This window comes from Rhamphochromis sp. 'chilingali' (genome assembly GCF_963969265.1).
Source record: "Rhamphochromis sp. 'chilingali' genome assembly, chromosome: 16".
Taxonomy (NCBI): Eukaryota; Metazoa; Chordata; class Actinopteri; order Cichliformes; family Cichlidae; genus Rhamphochromis; species Rhamphochromis sp. 'chilingali'.
The window spans coordinates 874,249-892,048 of record NC_137943.1 but is presented as its reverse complement, the minus strand read 5'-3'; the positions used below and the strand labels follow the sequence as shown (position 1 = coordinate 892,048).

Below are 17,800 nucleotides of genomic sequence, written 5' to 3'. Positions count from 1 at the left end.
CAGCACTAGAGTGCAGCCCTGACAAGCAAGACTAGTTATCAGCTATTGTAATAACTCAGTGTTGATACAGTTGAACAGAGTCGTGTCAGGTAAAAATGTTTTCCTTTCCTGCACACTGAAAATGCTTTGAGACGACACCGCTGAACTGAACAAATTCAGCATTAAGTCATTAACTTTTAAATGTCCTGGTCACTGTTGCCCTCTCTCTGACGTCCTCTGCCTAATGCAGCCTCCATTTGTCCTATTAGGTTGCTACTATATGAATAAGCCTGAATTGAGCCTGGTGGAGAACACACACAGACTCATTGATTCTGACTGGACATCAGCCATTATTACACAGTGAAGAAACCTGGAGCTCTCAGGTTTTACCGCTCAAATGGATTTGCCCATTGTCTAACTATTCTAGTGTATGTAGGAGTGTGTACCAGTCACCGAGGGGTACGGCGCATGTGCAAACATCGAAGTCAAACTAACCAACAACCATCTATGACTTTATTCTTCTTCTAATATCTTCATTGCTTCTTGACTAAAAGAGAAAAGTTACAAATTCACAGCTTACCACACATAATCTCATCTCAATCTGGATATTCCAAATCAAGAGATGATGAAGAAGCCTGCATCTAAGTGATTAAAGTAACTGTTAGTGAATAGCAGCTTAACTGTGTGTGATGATCAAAGTAACAGTTACACTGGAATGTGCTTCCTCTTTCATCCAGAGGAGCTTTGAAACAGACAGGTTAGTGCTGGAGAAACATCATGTCACAGGGCTTAAATACACAAATGCCAGTGCAGAAAGTGAGTGCTATAAAAGGAGACAAATAATAAAGAAATTGCATTCAGATTACAAGAGGAGAAGCTAGTGGAGCCTTCCTGCCCACTATTACTCACATACTGCAGAAACAAGCAGCCAACATCCTCCTAAAAGCAGACTTCAAATAAACACTTTGGTTTTTAATTAGACAAGCACCAACGGGAATTTTTTTGTTACCCCCCAATAACAATTTTTTCTTAATTCTTTCTACAGATGATAACTGGCAGCATATATTACTAGTACAACAAAAGACCTGCAGTAACACCTGCAGTACATTACAGGATCTTCTCTGTCCTGTCTGGAAGCTTTTGCAATCAGAATTATGACTGTTTGCTTCTCCAGGATGAGTCTATAAATTCTTTGCAGGCTCCTCTTCTTCGTGTGTTTCTTTTACCTGTTTATTTATTCATTTCCATTTGTGTTATTTCAGTTATAACATTATATATGTTGCATGACTAAGTCTGAGCTGACAGGCAGGGGGGGAAAGGGATGGGGGAGAAAATATAATAAACGCACAGAGCACAACACAAACATACAGTACGAATTTATAGAGTAACCCCCCCCCCCACACACACACACACACACACAAGGAAGGACAGGTCGCAGTACAGCCAGCAAAGCCACGTGAACGGCCCTACACACTGAATCTTCTCTCACTTACACAGTGGTAGGTGAAGAGCTTATTGGAAAAGTGTCCGCTACAGAGACTTCATCGAGATATTAGTCAAACCTTTAAATGACAAAGTCCATACAAATCAAACGTCAACGTGGGTCACACACACACACACACACACACACACACACACACACACACACACACACACACACACACACACACACACACACACACACACACACACACACACACACACACACACACACACACACACACACACACACACACACACACACAACTGTCCTTGAGAGTATGAAGTATGAATAAACCATATATGCACCTTGAATTTAGACTCTTGATTGACAGATTTTTAAGGGGAACTTTTTTCTATGAGTTAATCCATCCATTCAGTTTAAACATCAGAACTAGGTACGGTTATGAGGAAACTAGAGAAGAACTCCCAGAATTCCAATCCTCATGGAACCATGCAGGGTGTTTTTTGGGTGGGGGGAGGGCTCCTTCAAGCTCGGGTCCTGAGGGTTCTGGCAGTATTGTTCCTAGGTCTGCACTCTTCTGGAGAGATATCTCAGATGTTGTTCCTGGGATCTGCTGGAGCCACTCACCCAGTACTGGAGGTCACTGCCCCAGTTTTCAGGCCCCTCTTCTGTGGAACCAGCTTCCAGTTTGGATTCAGGAGACAGACACTATCTCTACTTTCAAGATTAGGCTTCAAACGTTCCTTTTTGCTAAAGCATATAGTTAGGGCTATAGTTACGGTTATCAGATAAATCAGCGGTCTCCATCCTTTTTTGTGCCACAGATCGGTGTAATGTCAGACAATATTTTCACGGACCAGCCTTTAAGGTGTGGCGGATAAACACAACAAAATAAAATGATACGAATGAGACAAAAACTGTGGTATTTTGTAAATATAATAATAAATTCACTGTGTAATTGTGTAATTTTATTAGCAGCGTCCTCCTGAAATGCACCAACAACATTGACAGTAACATCCTCCTCTCTGCCCCTTAATGCCCTCTGGTCGCTATGGTAACGCATAAATATTTCTTTCAAAATAAGACGCACAACTACAACATGGGAAAAGACCCAGGGAAACCGAGTTAACGATAAAAACCCTGAAAATCATAAATTTCAAGTCTCTCCCGGTACCAACGTGGGATTTATGGTGTAGATAGCTATGTTGCAAGGCAATGTAGAAAGTATGAGGTACAACCAGTCCGTGGGCCACTCTTGCTTGTGCCAGCTGCAGAGAAGAGCAAGGTTATAACATAGAAAGAGCTGAAGTGAAACCTGTTTTTTTTTTATCGTTGAAGGTTTATTCAAGGCTCTTCCCGGTGAACTGTTGCTAACATTATTACCACATGATATGACAGAGGTAGGCTGAACAGCTTGCTCACATCTCCCCAAGATGCCAAACCAGAGGTCAAGAGGACAAGCTTTTCTTGTTACAAAACGGTTGTGGTATTCTGCTGTTATATTCAGGAGGTTGTGCAAAATGACAGTACAACACAGAATTTCATTGAGGAGCTGTACCTGATTCAAATCCTATTTTCACATCCGTAAAGGACAGAGAGCAGCATCCTTTTTTATTCTCTCTAATCTGGCTTTGATGAGCAGCAGTATTTGCAAACGCAGCATACTACACCCAGAGAGCTGTAATTGGAGGAGCTGTCAAGCAAGCCAAGAAGAAAGCTGATGTTGTCTTCAAACAACAGTTTACCAGCTCTCGTCCTGACAGATGCAGCTGAAAACCTGTCAGAGTAAAACTGTTCTGAATGCTCTCTGCAGTGTGTTAGAAGCTGCTGTTCCAGAGTTCTCTGGAGCCAACTGTTCTCGAGGTCTTGTACAACAAACACATTCACACTGAATACACTGAAGACGCTGAGTCAATGAATCAGCTTGAAAAGGGAGCATAGAAACACGCGCTCTATATCGAAAAGGGCTGATCAAGATGATTTTTGATCTACTCGATCATTAAATACCACTGTGTGACCCAAACCTGGCAACATGTTCAGTCTGAGAAAACACGCACATTTAGCATTGTCTTCTGTCCAAACGCTGATGGACTGGATCTTATATAGTGCTTTTCTAATCTATACAACTTGCCTCATTCACCCAATTAAACAAGCACTTTCTTTTTCCAAGTGCTTTTGATATAACGTCCACACTCATTCGTGCTCTGATGGATGCATCTGAGAGGTTAGTAACACAAACATCCACAGCAAATTAGCAAAGGAATAATATTGTATTCAGTGAGCGGGATAATCCAACTACTGTAATTAGATCCGAACTTTATCAGAGGAAGTAGTGATAGAGACTCTGCTACAGTCTGTGTAGGAGTTTCTGCCCTGAGAAACCACAATGACCAAAACAACGACTAACGCTACATCATTAACGTTGTAGTGTCTTTCAGAGATTATATATGGTATAATATATAATATACATATTATACTTCTAAGTTCACAGTCACTAAACATAAAGTTCAGCACACATTAACATAGATAATAACATCTTATAGATGAAGAAGCAGAAAACCAATTCTTAAACAAACTTCCAGAACCGTAAAGAACAATGTCAGAAGCATCTTCTTTTATTTCACTGTACCTGTCGGGTTTACCACTGCGCTGGTCTGTGACCCACACCTGTTTAATCCTATTAGTCTAACAATTCAAGATTATTTTTTTAAAGGTTTTTTACATTAGATATGAAATCTGTGGTCTAGCGTGGACACAGAGTCCACAGGAATAAAGCGGAGAATATATGAAACAAACGCGTTTTGTTGGTGTTTATTCAAACAGACGAAATAAAAGCTGATGTTTACGGTCAGAATTTATCGTCACTGTTACCAAACAGCCAAACGGAGCGCGCGCGTGCCTGCTGCTCGCGGCTAAAGCCCAAATTAAATCACGCATCTTCTGCCAGCTTGTAAAGGGTCCACGCTCAGCCTGCTGTGGAAAAAACACCAAACTCAAAGTGTTCAAATAGACACGAACACCTCAGCTTTCCGTGTTGTCTCAACCTGTTGTAAAAAAGACCCGGTGGCACTTACCGCTGTGTGCGGAGCGTTCAGAAGGACAGTGACTGTAACGGAAACGGAGTGCTGTTCCCCGCGTGTGCAGCGTCTCTCTGCGTGGAGGCTCTACCAACCCCACTCATCAGCTCAGCAAACTGAGGGTTTACAATATCTGCTGATTGGTCATTGCAGTCCCGCGTGTGTACGCTCACGTGCACATGAACATGAGTTAACCAAGCAGCAGAAAACCATTTCATCCAGCCGTAATTTCACGGCCCGGTTTACCGCATTGTTACAACAAATCTGTCAAATCTGTGTTAATAAGAAGACTCACAGCCTGAAGGACGGCATTACTGAGAATTACTGAGCTGTGATACGTCTGCTGGTTTAAAAGATGTTATTGGGCCCCAAATCTACTCTGTAAAAACAACAACTGTAATTTAAGAGAATATCTCATATAAATGTACAGAATTTTTCTAAGTAAAATAAAAAGTAATTAAAAAATTGCGAAAAAAAAATGGTACCTGTGAATAAACATGATTTTCACATTTTTATGGAAAATGTATTTATTTTTATACAAAAAAGACTAAAAATTATGGTTGCAAGATTAACATAATTTTACAGCTATTTTTATTTAAAAGATAAAACTTAACTTGTAGTTTTATGCTGTACATACATAAAATTGATACACTGGGTGTAAAATGACACAAAAATGACAGTAAAATAAGTTTCTGTAATTGGGTTTTTTCATTAGTTAATGGATATTTTGTGTAATTATAGACGTTGAATGGGGAAAATGGCATGAATGTTTTTATAATTATATCACATCTACAAGAATTAAGTTAAAAGGTATGACTGTGGTAATTAACAAAATTGGTAAAATTACAAAAAAATAATAAATTAGAAATGCATAATCTACATTAGTCTGAAGATTTCAACATATGATGCCTGCTTAAATAAACCAGATGCAGTAAGTATACACACGTTTCATGTAAACATTATCTGCAACCTTCTCTTTGGCTTTAACTCAAATAATAAAACATTTCAGTGACATAAAAAATGTAAATTTTAATCTTATGTACTGTACAGCCTATATATATTTAAGCCTATAATAAGCAAGTAGCCCAATAAGTATAAAAAGCAGACAATACTGCATATAGTAATAAAGGTGTCAGAGAGGAGGAGAGAGGAAGTCATCCACAACCGTCTGCACCCCCAGCCCATGGACCACTCGGAACTTAAAAGGCTGTAAAGCCAAATACCACGGTGTGATCCGGGCGTTGGCATCCTTCATGCAATGGAGCCACTGCAGCAGAGCGTGGTCCGAACAGAGGGTGAAGGGGAGGCCCAGGAGGTAATAGCTAAGGGAGTCTGACATCTGGATGGCTAGCCACTCGTTTTCCACGGTGCTGTACCTGGCCCCGTCAGGAATATAAGGAATATTTGAGGCTCTATGGGAGTTTGCTCTGCTTTGCTCAGCAAGAAGTTGGACTCATTCTTGGTGGGTGTTGTTCTATGCCAGGGCTGTCCTTATTAATAAATTCTGTTCATAGTTTTCAGGGCCAGAATTTTGAGGCATATCGTATTTAGGTGGCAAACTGGTGCCCTCAGAATCTCATCTGTACTCTGAGAATCTCAGAAGTGCTTTTGTTGGCTTCGTCAGGAGGCAGCCAACAAGCTGCTGCCCCACAAGGAGGAGTTTGTTCCTCCAAATACATTTCAGGAGGTAGTTTGGGAGAATGGGGTCTGGGCCTTTCTCCTTATTTGTGACTTGGCCCCAGATAAGGAGAAACATAGACAGACGGATAGAATGATGCTAAGAGCGGGATGCAAAATATACAAATTCTACAGAAGGTTCCACAGAAGCCCTGTAACAGACCAGTCTGTAAATGGGACAACATTAAAACTAGCATTAATAAAATGTATCAGAAAATCCCAGTGTTTGTTTTTTTGTTTCAGCTTTTATCTTTCAGCCCCACTTTTTTTTTTGCTACCAAAATCAAGAGGCACGACAGTGTTGTGCTTTCAGACTCACCACGTGAAAAACGTCTATGAGTTGTAAACTAATGAGGAACAAAGTAAGGAACTCTTCCATATCCGTTGGTCCATATAGTAACTGACAACCAAAACAACCACTTCAGGCCTGAGAAACACAATTTATGAAGTTTATCTTCAAACCATGTTCTTACTTAGATTTTAAAAAGCTTTAAAAATAATCACGTCCCATGTTCTTGAGACTTTTCACCGGGCACAAACGTTTTACACCAAAGTCCTGTTGTTTCTCTAATTTAAGGATTCTCTCAGGCTTAGATCCCCCTTAAATCAGTCACACCACTCTCACTGACTGCCTCTGGCTGTTTACAGCGCCCTGCCAAGTCAAAATGAAAATCTGGAGTCCTGACTAAACAAGGATAAAGAAAGAAAATTAACTTTTCATTTGGGTTTCATTTTCATTTTCCACAGCATGATGGTGTAGTCTCAGTAAATCTTCTTAAAAACTAAACTGAGATTTAAGAACCCTTTAGTATGCATGGATTGCTATTTTCTGTTGTATTCACCCTCCTTAGTAAGTAAAACTGGCTCTGTAGGAGCAGTGCAGCAAACGATGTGGCACAACTGTTAGAATTTGGAAAAGGGTGCAGAAAATAATTTGATTAAGACTGAAGCATCTTTTCCAGTTTATAAATTTAGCATTTGAATTTATTGTGAATCTGCCTGCTCATTTACCTTGTATTAAAAACCCTGATACTTCATTGCAGCAGTAGTAGTAGTTGGAAAAACGACACACACACCTTAAAGAGAGCCTTGTGCTTGCCCCAAATGGATACAGATAACAGCTAAACAGATGTGGAGTAATCATTGAGACAATAGGTGCCAGTGGACAGCACATTCTGATTTAGTTTCAGCCTCAGCTTTTGACTAAAGATCATTTAGTTTTTGTCATAATTTAGGCATTATTTTAGTTTTACTCGACTATATTTTAGTCAGCTGAATCGACTTTACGGTTAGTCTGCGATAATCTTATGACTGTAAAAGTTTGTAAACCGTGTGGCGTAACTTTCCCCGGTAAAAGCACGTAAAATGTGTCCATATGTCTGGTCTTCTCTTCCTCCCAAGGGTTCACATTTTTTCACATTTTCATGAGAAACAGGAAGTATCCCTCCCACTCCCAACCTGTTTGTCAGCACCAGCTAGCAGCTACCATGTTATTTGTAGGCGATTTGAAGGTTAAGGGCATGCCTGATTGCATTAACAATGAATATGTGGCCAGCAAGTTATCAAAGACAATATACAATGCAGATTTTTGTTACTATATAAAGGAGAAGCTGCAGTTTGTAGAGTCTTTCTTTCATCATTAAAGTTCACAGTGAAATGGCAGTCAAAACTTTTTGACTGATGCTGCTGTAAAGAACTCATCTTGGACTCTGTCACTAAATTAGGATTCTTAAAGAGTTGGTGCTGTGGACTGAACAGAGTGATTGTCAAGACTGAGCAGGATGTTGTGAAATGACTGGCAGCTCAGGCCACAGCTCATGTAGGCAGTGGAGACGCTGTGGCTCAGCTGTAAAACTGTAGGTCTAAAACTGGAGTTCTATTTCAGTTTAACTGTTTCGCATTTAATCTTGTTATTTACCCGACAGGCTTAGCTAGAGTCAATTTAGTCATGGCTGTTTTAATTGTTTAAATTTTGTTTTTATACCCATGGCGGCGCACTGCTAACAACTACCTCCTGAATTCGACTCCACCATCTGGTCGGGGCCTTTCTCTGTAAAGTTTGCATGTGCTTTTAGTGTCTGCGTGGGCTCTCTCTGGGTACTGCATGTCTTTGGACTGTGGGACAAAGGCAGTTAGTAGGGTTAGGTTCACTAGTGAGTCTAAATTATGTGAATGGTCTGTCTCTCTGTGTTAGTCCTGCAACAGACTGGTGAGCTGGCTAGCGCGTACTCTGCTTCGCTCCAGCCCCCCGATGATGGGCAGAATACGATGGAAAAATGGAATTAAAACCATACAATGCATCAGTCTATAAAAGTTAAAGTGTTGATTGTTAAAACTATACTGTCTAGTAAAGTACAGCTTGCCCTGTCCTTTTTGTGGTGTTCTGACAAACTGTGCGTATGATTGTAATCATGTCATGTGAGTCATGTAGCTGTGAATATCAGCTGTCATGGAGATGTTGCAGCAGGTCCTCCTCAGCTCTTCTCTTTGTCCAGTTTGGTTCTGTTCATAAACTAATAATTTGCATTGATTACTGAATACAGAAATGTTTGTTGTTGGTCCATAAAGTAAGACATGGAAATGTGTTCATTTTTATCGTCTCTGTCTCTGAAATAAAGCGAGCAAGTCAAGTATCCATTATGATATCAGTGATGCACTTAGAAATATATATCTAAGGTTAAAAAATTCCTATTTTAAACTGACTCTGAGAAATTGGTCTCACCTATTAAACTGGCAAATTGGGCAGAATCAGATGAAGCTGCATGTTTCGATGTACTAACTGAAACATAACAGAAACCCTCTTCCTTTTATTTAAACACATGGGTGAACAGTAGTGATCTGTAGTCATTGTGTTTGACCTGTACCCCAAATTTTAACTTTGTGTCTGTATCTTCAGACTCAGGATATAAAGCATCTTACATTATTTCATCTGAGAAGGGATCCACTTGCTGTTCAGTCCAGTGTGGGTGGGGGAGCTATTGCCAGGAGGAATTTTTCGAGGACTTCCTCAATCCCATGGACAAGTCCTCTGTGGAGGATAAGGAGGATGAGTCGCCCATCACCATGCCAAGGTCACTAAGGTGGTTAAGCAACTTCTCAGGGGCCCTGAGGTGGATGAAATCTACCCTGAGTTTCTTAAGGCACTGGAATTTGTAGGGCTGTGCTAGTTGACAGGCCTTTGTTGGTGCCCCTGGATTGGTGGTTCCCATGCTGATAAACTTGAAACTTATCATTCAGCCTTATTTTGGACTGTGTACAGTACTGTGCAAAGGTTTTGAGACAGCCCTTAGACTTGAACCGGACTTTCTTGTATTCTTGTAAAGCAGTCTTGGACAATAGTTCTACTGGCTCTCTAAAGGTTTTCCAAAATCTTCCTTGGATGTTTGATGCTTTTTAACTCATTTTCAGTCCAGTCCTTGGGCCTGGCCATTTTCAGAGTAATGCCTTTTTATTAAGCTCCTAAAACTCAACACAAAGCAATGTGATTGTGCTGTGTAACCATGTTTACATAGTAGAAAAAAGTAAACAAACATTTCCTTAACTAAGTAGAAAAAATTTGTGATTTTTACTATCAATAATAATAATAATAATAATAATAATAATAATAATAATAATAATAATAATAATCATAATAATAATAATAATAATAATAATCATAATCATAATAACAATGCTACTTTTCTTATTATTATTATTACTAGCTGTATTATGTGTACTCATATAGACATCTGCAGCATGACAGACAACAGACACAGAGAGACAGACGTGTGGCCAAAGTTACCACACTAACAGCACCTGAAAGACAATTGGCTGACTGCTTTTCCTAACTCTGTTTTTAAGCTTTGTGATATAGAAGGTACAATTAAGACACAATGCAGAAAACATCAAAACAATAAAGGAGCCAGTAAACATTTTATAGCTGGAGTCAGATATATTACAAACAGATTCTTCTGGTCACAGAGACAACATATGAATCATTCTAAATCTAACCAAAGACTCAACACTGTCCATGCACCTGAGCATTCATTTGATTTTTATACCCATAGCTTATGAAACATCTTATGTAAGTTCCCCTCTCATAACCAACTCTAATCTTTTCCTGTAATTATGCTATATTATCATATACAACTTTCTCTGTTGACACAAGGTTACACCAATTCAGTGAGGCTTGGTGCTTTAAGTATTAATGTATTAGCAGGAGTGAAGTATTGCTAAAAGTATTTAAAGTAATGTAAGCCTTGAGCGCAGAAAACAAACAAAAAAGCAGTTGGCCAAAAGCATTGGATTTGCATTAGAACTAAACAAATGAAAATATTTAAAAAATATTCCTCATACCAGAACTAAATAATATGCCATAGTATTTCTTAGAAGTAGTGACTTCCAGGATAGTGAAATGATCTCTAAGACACTCAGCAGCCAGTACAAATCCCACCTCAGCTATTTGGTCTAATTTGTTGTTAGATGTATTTACACTTGTACAGTTACTGGCAGTTGCGCGACTGCTTATTTGTATCATAATGAAGCTCTCCTATCAGCTCAGAAACATCTGGATGAGCCTCTATCCCCAGTCACCTTGACCACTTCCTCTTCCTGCAGGTCACATCCTGTCTGTCTTTATAACAACACCCTGTTACTCATCCTTCCTCAGCATGCACTGTGTTTGTACAAAGAAGCATCATGTGCACTGGAATTAGGTCATTTTTTCGGTCCCCCCTCTAAGCACCAAGTAAATAGCACCAACAGGTAATTGTGTTAAAGGAAATCATACTGAGACCAAGGTCATACATCACCTAACCAAAGTAATCTGACTGAATCAGAAAACAGTGGTTTGGCATTGTGTCCATGTGATTCTCAGCTGAAAGACGACAACAGTATGGATGATAGCATTAATATCCTCATTCTGCATGGTATTTCTTTTTTCTTTTTCTGAAATGACCTTCTTTTATTTCAACCATTGTTTACATGACTGAAATAAATTGAGCAAAAGAATAAGTGGAGAAGAAGAAACAAACCAAAAGGTTAGAGTTCCTTAAAATCAGCAAATGTTCACCCTCTGTCCTGTTTGTTCATTGGCTCGCCCTCTCACTGCTGTGTGTGTTGGATGGGATTACTTGGGCAACACCAAGTTCAACTGCAAGTCAACATATCCATCATTAAGAGTTCAAACTTTATCTTGTAGCTGTTTGTCTAAAACAACTGTGTAGCGATAATAATGATAACAACAACAATGGTGGAGCAGGTCCTATCTACATCGGGAGGTCAGTGGTTTCGCCCTGGCTGCTCCAGTCTGCATGCCAAACATCATTGGGAACGTTATCAACCCCAAGTAACTCTCTGATCTATACATCGGACTATGAATGCATGTGTATGTTAGAATATGCGCTTGTGAATGGATGAATGTGGCGCTCTGAGTGCTCAGGTAGAGTATAAGAATCAGCTTATTTAACATTCACCGTGTGGAAAGAAGCGGCTGTTAAATGTGCGTTTCCTCAGATTGTGGCATGTTTGGGTCAAACAATAGCAGCAAATCAGCTCATGACACTCAGTGATAACTCAATTTGCATACTGTTAATACTTAAAATGACTCATGTGGCTGCTTTGACTCACAACTGTACACTCAAAAAAGGAAATTGGGTGGTTGTCACATTTACAAAAGTCTACTTTGTAATTTGAAAAAAATAATTTCATGTTTCTATGGTGAAGGTAATTAAATCATGTAGGATCTCTATGAAATTCATCAACTGTATTTGTTTTTATTGAGATGATTTGATACAATCTAGAAAGAGTGGTTAGTTGCTGGATTCAGTAAATTCACAAGATCACACAGGATTTCAAATGCAGGAAAATCACTGGAGTTATAAGAGGCAGACAACCACACACACACCACATGTATGCTATCGCTATTTACTGTGGTTTAACATGGCTGCATCATCCTGAAGACCCGGACTTCGCAGTCTATCTGGGCCAGGTCCTTAGAAGATCAGGTAGGCACAGAAACGTGAAGTAAACGGCTGTGAAAATTGGACGGTCTAACCTTCAGATATAACAGAACACTGTTGTAATTTCTCAACCATCTCACAGTTCTGTTTAATCAGTTTTCTGTGTCACATTTATTCAGCTGTGTGAAAAAAAACGCGGGGGATTAATCGCTTCTCGTTGCCCCAGGTATACTACATGATGCACGACACACGATGAAGGCGAAACTGGGGCCGATCACCAAAACGGTCGCAAGACTGAAAAATCGGCTCGAAAGGAGCCAAAAAATTGCACTGTGTATGCCCAGTATAACACATTTCACCTCTCATCTGAGAACCTTTGTTGGTTCTAAATCTAAATGGTGGAAGGTCCCAGGTATGTTTTTAGTACCTGCCCAGTAAGGTTTCCAAGGCAATCTCAAAATGTGACATATACAGATTGCGTGGGAGGGACTGTGCAATCAATGGCATCACTCAATGAGTCATGAGAGTGACTCCTTCACAAAATCAAAAACGTTATTTTAGAAAGAGAAATTGGTGTAACAGATCACATTGAACGGTTTGGTACACGACACATTTACAATGCCCCAGAAGGAATGTGTCTTACCAAAGAATTCCATGAAGCTAAGAGCCTGTGATTTTAAGGGGGCTCGTCCGGGATTTGAACCCGGGACCTCTCGCACCCGAAGAGAGAATCATACGCCTAGACCAACGAGCCACAGGAGGCCTGCGTTCAAGTCTGCAACTCTGAAAGGATAGACTTATATCGGCCTTCAAATTCAAGCAGGAATGGTGTTAAGCTCTCTTCAGTATTCATTTTTGTACCTTCAGGACTTTGCTACTGACAAGCTCCAACAGGGATGACTCCAGAGGGACTGCACACAGTGAATGAGAAAAAAGGGTTCCCAGTCATCCACGTCATGGTAGTCTGATGAGCTTTGAAAGAAAGCAGCTGGAATTCTCTAAGTGCCTTGAAGACCTTTCACCTCTCCTCTGAGAACCTTCGTTAGATCTAAAACTAAATGTTGGAGAGTACCAGGTATTTAAACCCCAGAGGGGGTTGTCTTTACCAGGGTCGTTGACCAACTATGAAACACATCACATGAGCCAAGGGTGGAAAAAAGGCGTGGGTAATTATCAGCAGAGGTTTGAGGTGAAACCATTATGAGACCTTCACATATGTAGTTTAACGTCTTTACACCGAAATTGAATGGCCTCAATTTCGATCAGACTTTGTGATCTCTAATAGCCCTTTTCCACTTGCACCTACCTAGCTTGGCTTAACTTGACTCAGCTCGATCTTTAGAGTTTCCATTAGGTGATAGTACCTGGTTACAGGTATTTTTTTAGTACCTGCCCAGTAAGGTTTCCAAGGCAATCTCAAAATGTGACATATACAGATTGCGTGGCAGGGACTGTGCAGTCAATGGCATCACTCAATGAGTCATGAGAGTGACTCTTTCACAAAATCAAAAAAGTTATTTTAGAAAGACAAATTGGTGTCACAGATCACATTGAAAGGTTTGGCACACAACACATTTACAATGCCCCAGAAGGAATGTGTCTTACCAAAGAATTCCATGAAGCTAAGAGCTTGTGATTATAAGGGGGTTCGTCCGGGATTTGAACCCGGGACCTCTCGCACCCGAAGCGAGAATCATACGCCTAGACCAACGAGCCACAGGAAGCCTGCGTTTAAGTCTGCAACTCTGAAAGGATAGACTTATATCGGCCTTCAAATTCAAGCAGGAATGGTGTTAAGCTCTCTTCAGTATTCATTTTTGTACCTTCAGGCCTTTGCTACTGACAAGCTCCAACAGGGATGACTCCAGAGGGACTGCACACAGTGAATGAGAAAAAAGGGTTCCCAGTCATCCACGTCATGGTAGTCTGATGAGCTTTGAAAGAAAGCAGCTGGAATTCTCTAAGTGCCTTGAAGACCTTTCACCTCTCCTCTGAGAACCTTCGTTAGATCTAAAACTAAATGTTGGAGAGTACCAGGTATTTAAACCCCAGAGGGGGTTGTCTTTACCAGGGTCGTTGACCAACTATGAAACACATCACATGAGCCAAGGGTGGAAAAAAGGCGTGGGTAATTATCAGCAGAGGTTTGAGGTGAAACCATTATGAGACCTTCACATATGTAGTTTAACGTCTTTACACCGAAATTGAATGGCCTCAATTTCGATCAGACTTTGTGATCTCTAATAGCCCTTTTCCACTTGCACCTACCTAGCTTGGCTTAACTTGACTCAGCTCGATCTTTAGAGTTTCCATTAGGTGATAGTACCTGGTTACAGGTATTTTTTTAGTACCTGCCCAGTAAGGTTTCCAAGGCAATCTCAAAATGTGACATATACAGATTGCGTGGCAGGGACTGTGCAGTCAATGGCATCACTCAATGAGTCATGAGAGTGACTCTTTCACAAAATCAAAAACGTTATTTTAGAAAGACAAATTGGTGTCACAGATCACATTGAAAGGTTTGGCACCCAACACATTTACAATGCCCCAGAAGGAATGTGTCTTAGCAAAGAATTCCATGAAGCTTAGAGCTTGTGATTTTAAGGGGGTTCGTCCGGGATTTGAACCGGGGACCTCTCGCACCCAAAGCGAGAATCATACGCCTAGACCAACGAGCCACAGGAGGCCTGCGTTCAAGTCTGCAACTCTGAAAGGATAGACTTAAATCGGCCTTCAAATTCAAGCAGGAATGTTTTTAAGCTCTTTTCAGTATTCATTTTTGTACCTTCAGGCCTTTGCTACTGACAAGCTCCAACAGGGATGACTCCAGAGGGACTGCACACAGTGAATGAGAAAAAAGGGTTCCCAGTCATCCACGTCATGGTAGTCTGATGAGCTTTGAAAGAAAGCAGCTGGAATTCTCTAAGTGCCTTGAAGACCTTTCACCTCTCCTCTGAGAACCTTCGTTAGATCTAAAACTAAACGTTGGAGAGTCCCAGGTATTTAAAACCCAGAGCGGGTTGTCTTTACCAGGGTCGTTGACCAACTATGAAACACATCACATGAGCCAAGGGGTGGAAAAAAGGTGTGGGTAATTATCAGCAGAGGTCAAACCATTATGAGACCTTCACATATGTAGTTTAACGTCTTTACACCGAAATTGAATGGCCTCAATTTCGATCAGACTTTGTGATCTCTAATAGCCCTTTTCCACTTGCACCTACCTAGCTTGGCTTAACTTGACTCAGCTCGATCTTTAAAGTTTCCATTAGGTGATAGTACCTGGTTACAGGTATTTTTTTAGTACCTGCCCAGTAAGGTTTCCAAGGCAATCTCAAAATGTGACATATACCGATTGCGTGGCAGGGACTGTGCAGTCAATGGCATCACTCAATGAGTCATGAGAGTGACTCTTTCACAAAATCAAAAACGTTATTTTAGAAAGACAAATTGGTGTCACAGATCACATTGAAAGGTTTGGCACACAACACTTTTACAATGCCCCAGAAGGAATGTGTCTTAACAAAGAATTCCATGAAGCTAAGAGCTTGTGATTTTAAGGGGGCTCGTCCGGGATTTGAACCCGGGACCTCTCGCACCCAAAGCGAGAATCATACGCCTAGACCAACGAGCCACAGGAAGCCTGCGTTTAAGTCTGCAACTCTGAAAGGATAGACTTAAATCGGCCTTCAAATTCAAGCAGGAATGTTTTTAAGCTCTCTTCAGTATTCATTTTTGTACCTTCAGGCCTTTGCTACTGACAAGCTCCAACAGGGATGACTCCAGAGGGACTGCACACAGTGAATGAGAAAAAAGGGTTCCCAGTCATCCACGTCATGGTAGTCTGATGAGCTTTGAAAGAAAGCAGCTGGAATTCTCTAAGTGCCTTGAAGACCTTTCACCTCTCCTCTGAGAACCTTCGTTAGATCTAAAACTAAACGTTGGAGAGTCCCAGGTATTTAAACCCCAGAGGGGGTTGTCTTTACCAGGGTCGTTGACCAACTATGAAACACATCACATGAGCCAAGGGGTGGAAAAAAGGCGTGGGTGATTATCAGCAGAGGTTTCAGGTGAAACCATTATGAGACCTTCACATATGTAGTTTAACGTCTTTACACCGAAATTGAATGGCCTCAATTTCGATCAGACTTTGTGATCTCTAATAGCCCTTTTCCACTTGCACCTACCTAGCTTGGCTTAACTTGACTCAGCCCGATCTTTAAAGTTTCCATTAGGTGATAGTACCTGGTAACAGGTATATTTTAGTACCTGCCCAGTAAGGTTTCCAAGGCAATCTCAAAATGTGACATATACAGATTGCGTGGCAGGGACTGTGCAGTCAATGGCATCACTCAATGGGTCATGAGAGTGACTCCTTCACAAAATCAAAAAGGTTATTTTAGAAAGACAAATTGGTGTCACACATAACATTGAAAGGTTGGGCACACAACACTTTTACAATGCCCCAGAAGGAATGTGTCTTACCAAAGAATTCCATGAAGCTAAGAGGTTCTGATTTTAAGGGGGCTCGTCCGGGATTTGAACCCGGGACCTCTCGCACCCTAAGCGAGAATCATACGCCTAGACCAACGAGCCACAGGAAGCCTGCGTTTAAGTCTGCAACTCTGAAAGGATAGACTTAAATCGGCCTTCAAATTCAAGCAGGAATGTTTTTAAGCTCTTTTCAGTATTCATTTTTGTACCTTCAGGCCTTTGCTACTGACAAGCTCCAACAGGGATGACTCCAGAGGGACTGCACACAGTGAATGAGAAAAAAGGGTTCCCAGTCATCCACGTCATGGTAGTCTGATGAGCTTTGAAAGAAAGCAGCTGGAATTCTCTAAGTGCCTTGAAGACCTTTCACCTCTCCTCTGAGAACCTTCGTTAGATCTAAAACTAAACGTTGGAGAGTCCCAGGTATTTAAAACCCAGAGCGGGTTGTCTTTACCAGGGTCGTTGACCAACTATGAAACACATCACATGAGCCAAGGGGTGGAAAAAAGGTGTGGGTAATTATCAGCAGAGGTCAAACCATTATGAGACCTTCACATATGTAGTTTAACGTCTTTACACCGAAATTGAATGGCCTCAATTTCGATCAGACTTTGTGATCTCTAATAGCCCTTTTCCACTTGCACCTACCTAGCTTGGCTTAACTTGACTCAGCTCGATCTTTAAAGTTTCCATTAGGTGATAGTACCTGGTTACAGGTATTTTTTTAGTACCTGCCCAGTAAGGTTTCCAAGGCAATCTCAAAATGTGACATATACCGATTGCGTGGCAGGGACTGTGCAGTCAATGGCATCACTCAATGAGTCATGAGAGTGACTCTTTCACAAAATCAAAAACGTTATTTTAGAAAGACAAATTGGTGTCACACATAACATTGAAAGGTTGGGCACACAACACTTTTACAATGCCCCAGAAGGAATGTGTCTTACCAAAGAATTCCATGAAGCTACGAGGTTCTGATTTTAAGGGGGCTCGTCCGGGATTTGAACCCAGGACCTCTCGCACCCAAAGCGAGAATCATACGCCTAGACCAACGAGCCACAGGAAGCCTGCGTTTAAGTCTGCAACTCTGAAAGGATAGACTTAAATCGGCCTTCAAATTCAAGCAGGAATGTTTTTAAGCTCTCTTCAGTATTCATTTTTGTACCTTCAGGCCTTTGCTACTGACAAGC

At 40.9% G+C, this 17,800-nt stretch overlaps 1 protein-coding gene and 1 pseudogene across 3 annotated transcripts in view; one reads left to right on the top strand and one right to left on the bottom strand.

Annotated features, from left to right (window-relative positions):
- Positions 1 to 4,600, bottom strand: part of LOC308383416 (cadherin-6-like) — a 72,504-nt gene extending 67,904 nt beyond the window's left edge. For both annotated transcript variants that reach the window (XM_080861342.1, XM_080861343.1), the window contains exon 1: positions 4,498 to 4,600. The gene's annotated coding sequence lies outside the window, so the exon portion shown is untranslated. The remainder of the gene's footprint in view (positions 1 to 4,497) is intronic.
- Positions 1,548 to 17,800, top strand: part of LOC308413020 — a 219,212-nt pseudogene continuing 202,959 nt past the window's right edge. Inside the window, exon 1 of the transcript in view lies at positions 1,548 to 1,727. The product of the transcript in view is annotated as an uncharacterized misc_RNA (transcript). The remainder of the gene's footprint in view (positions 1,728 to 17,800) is intronic.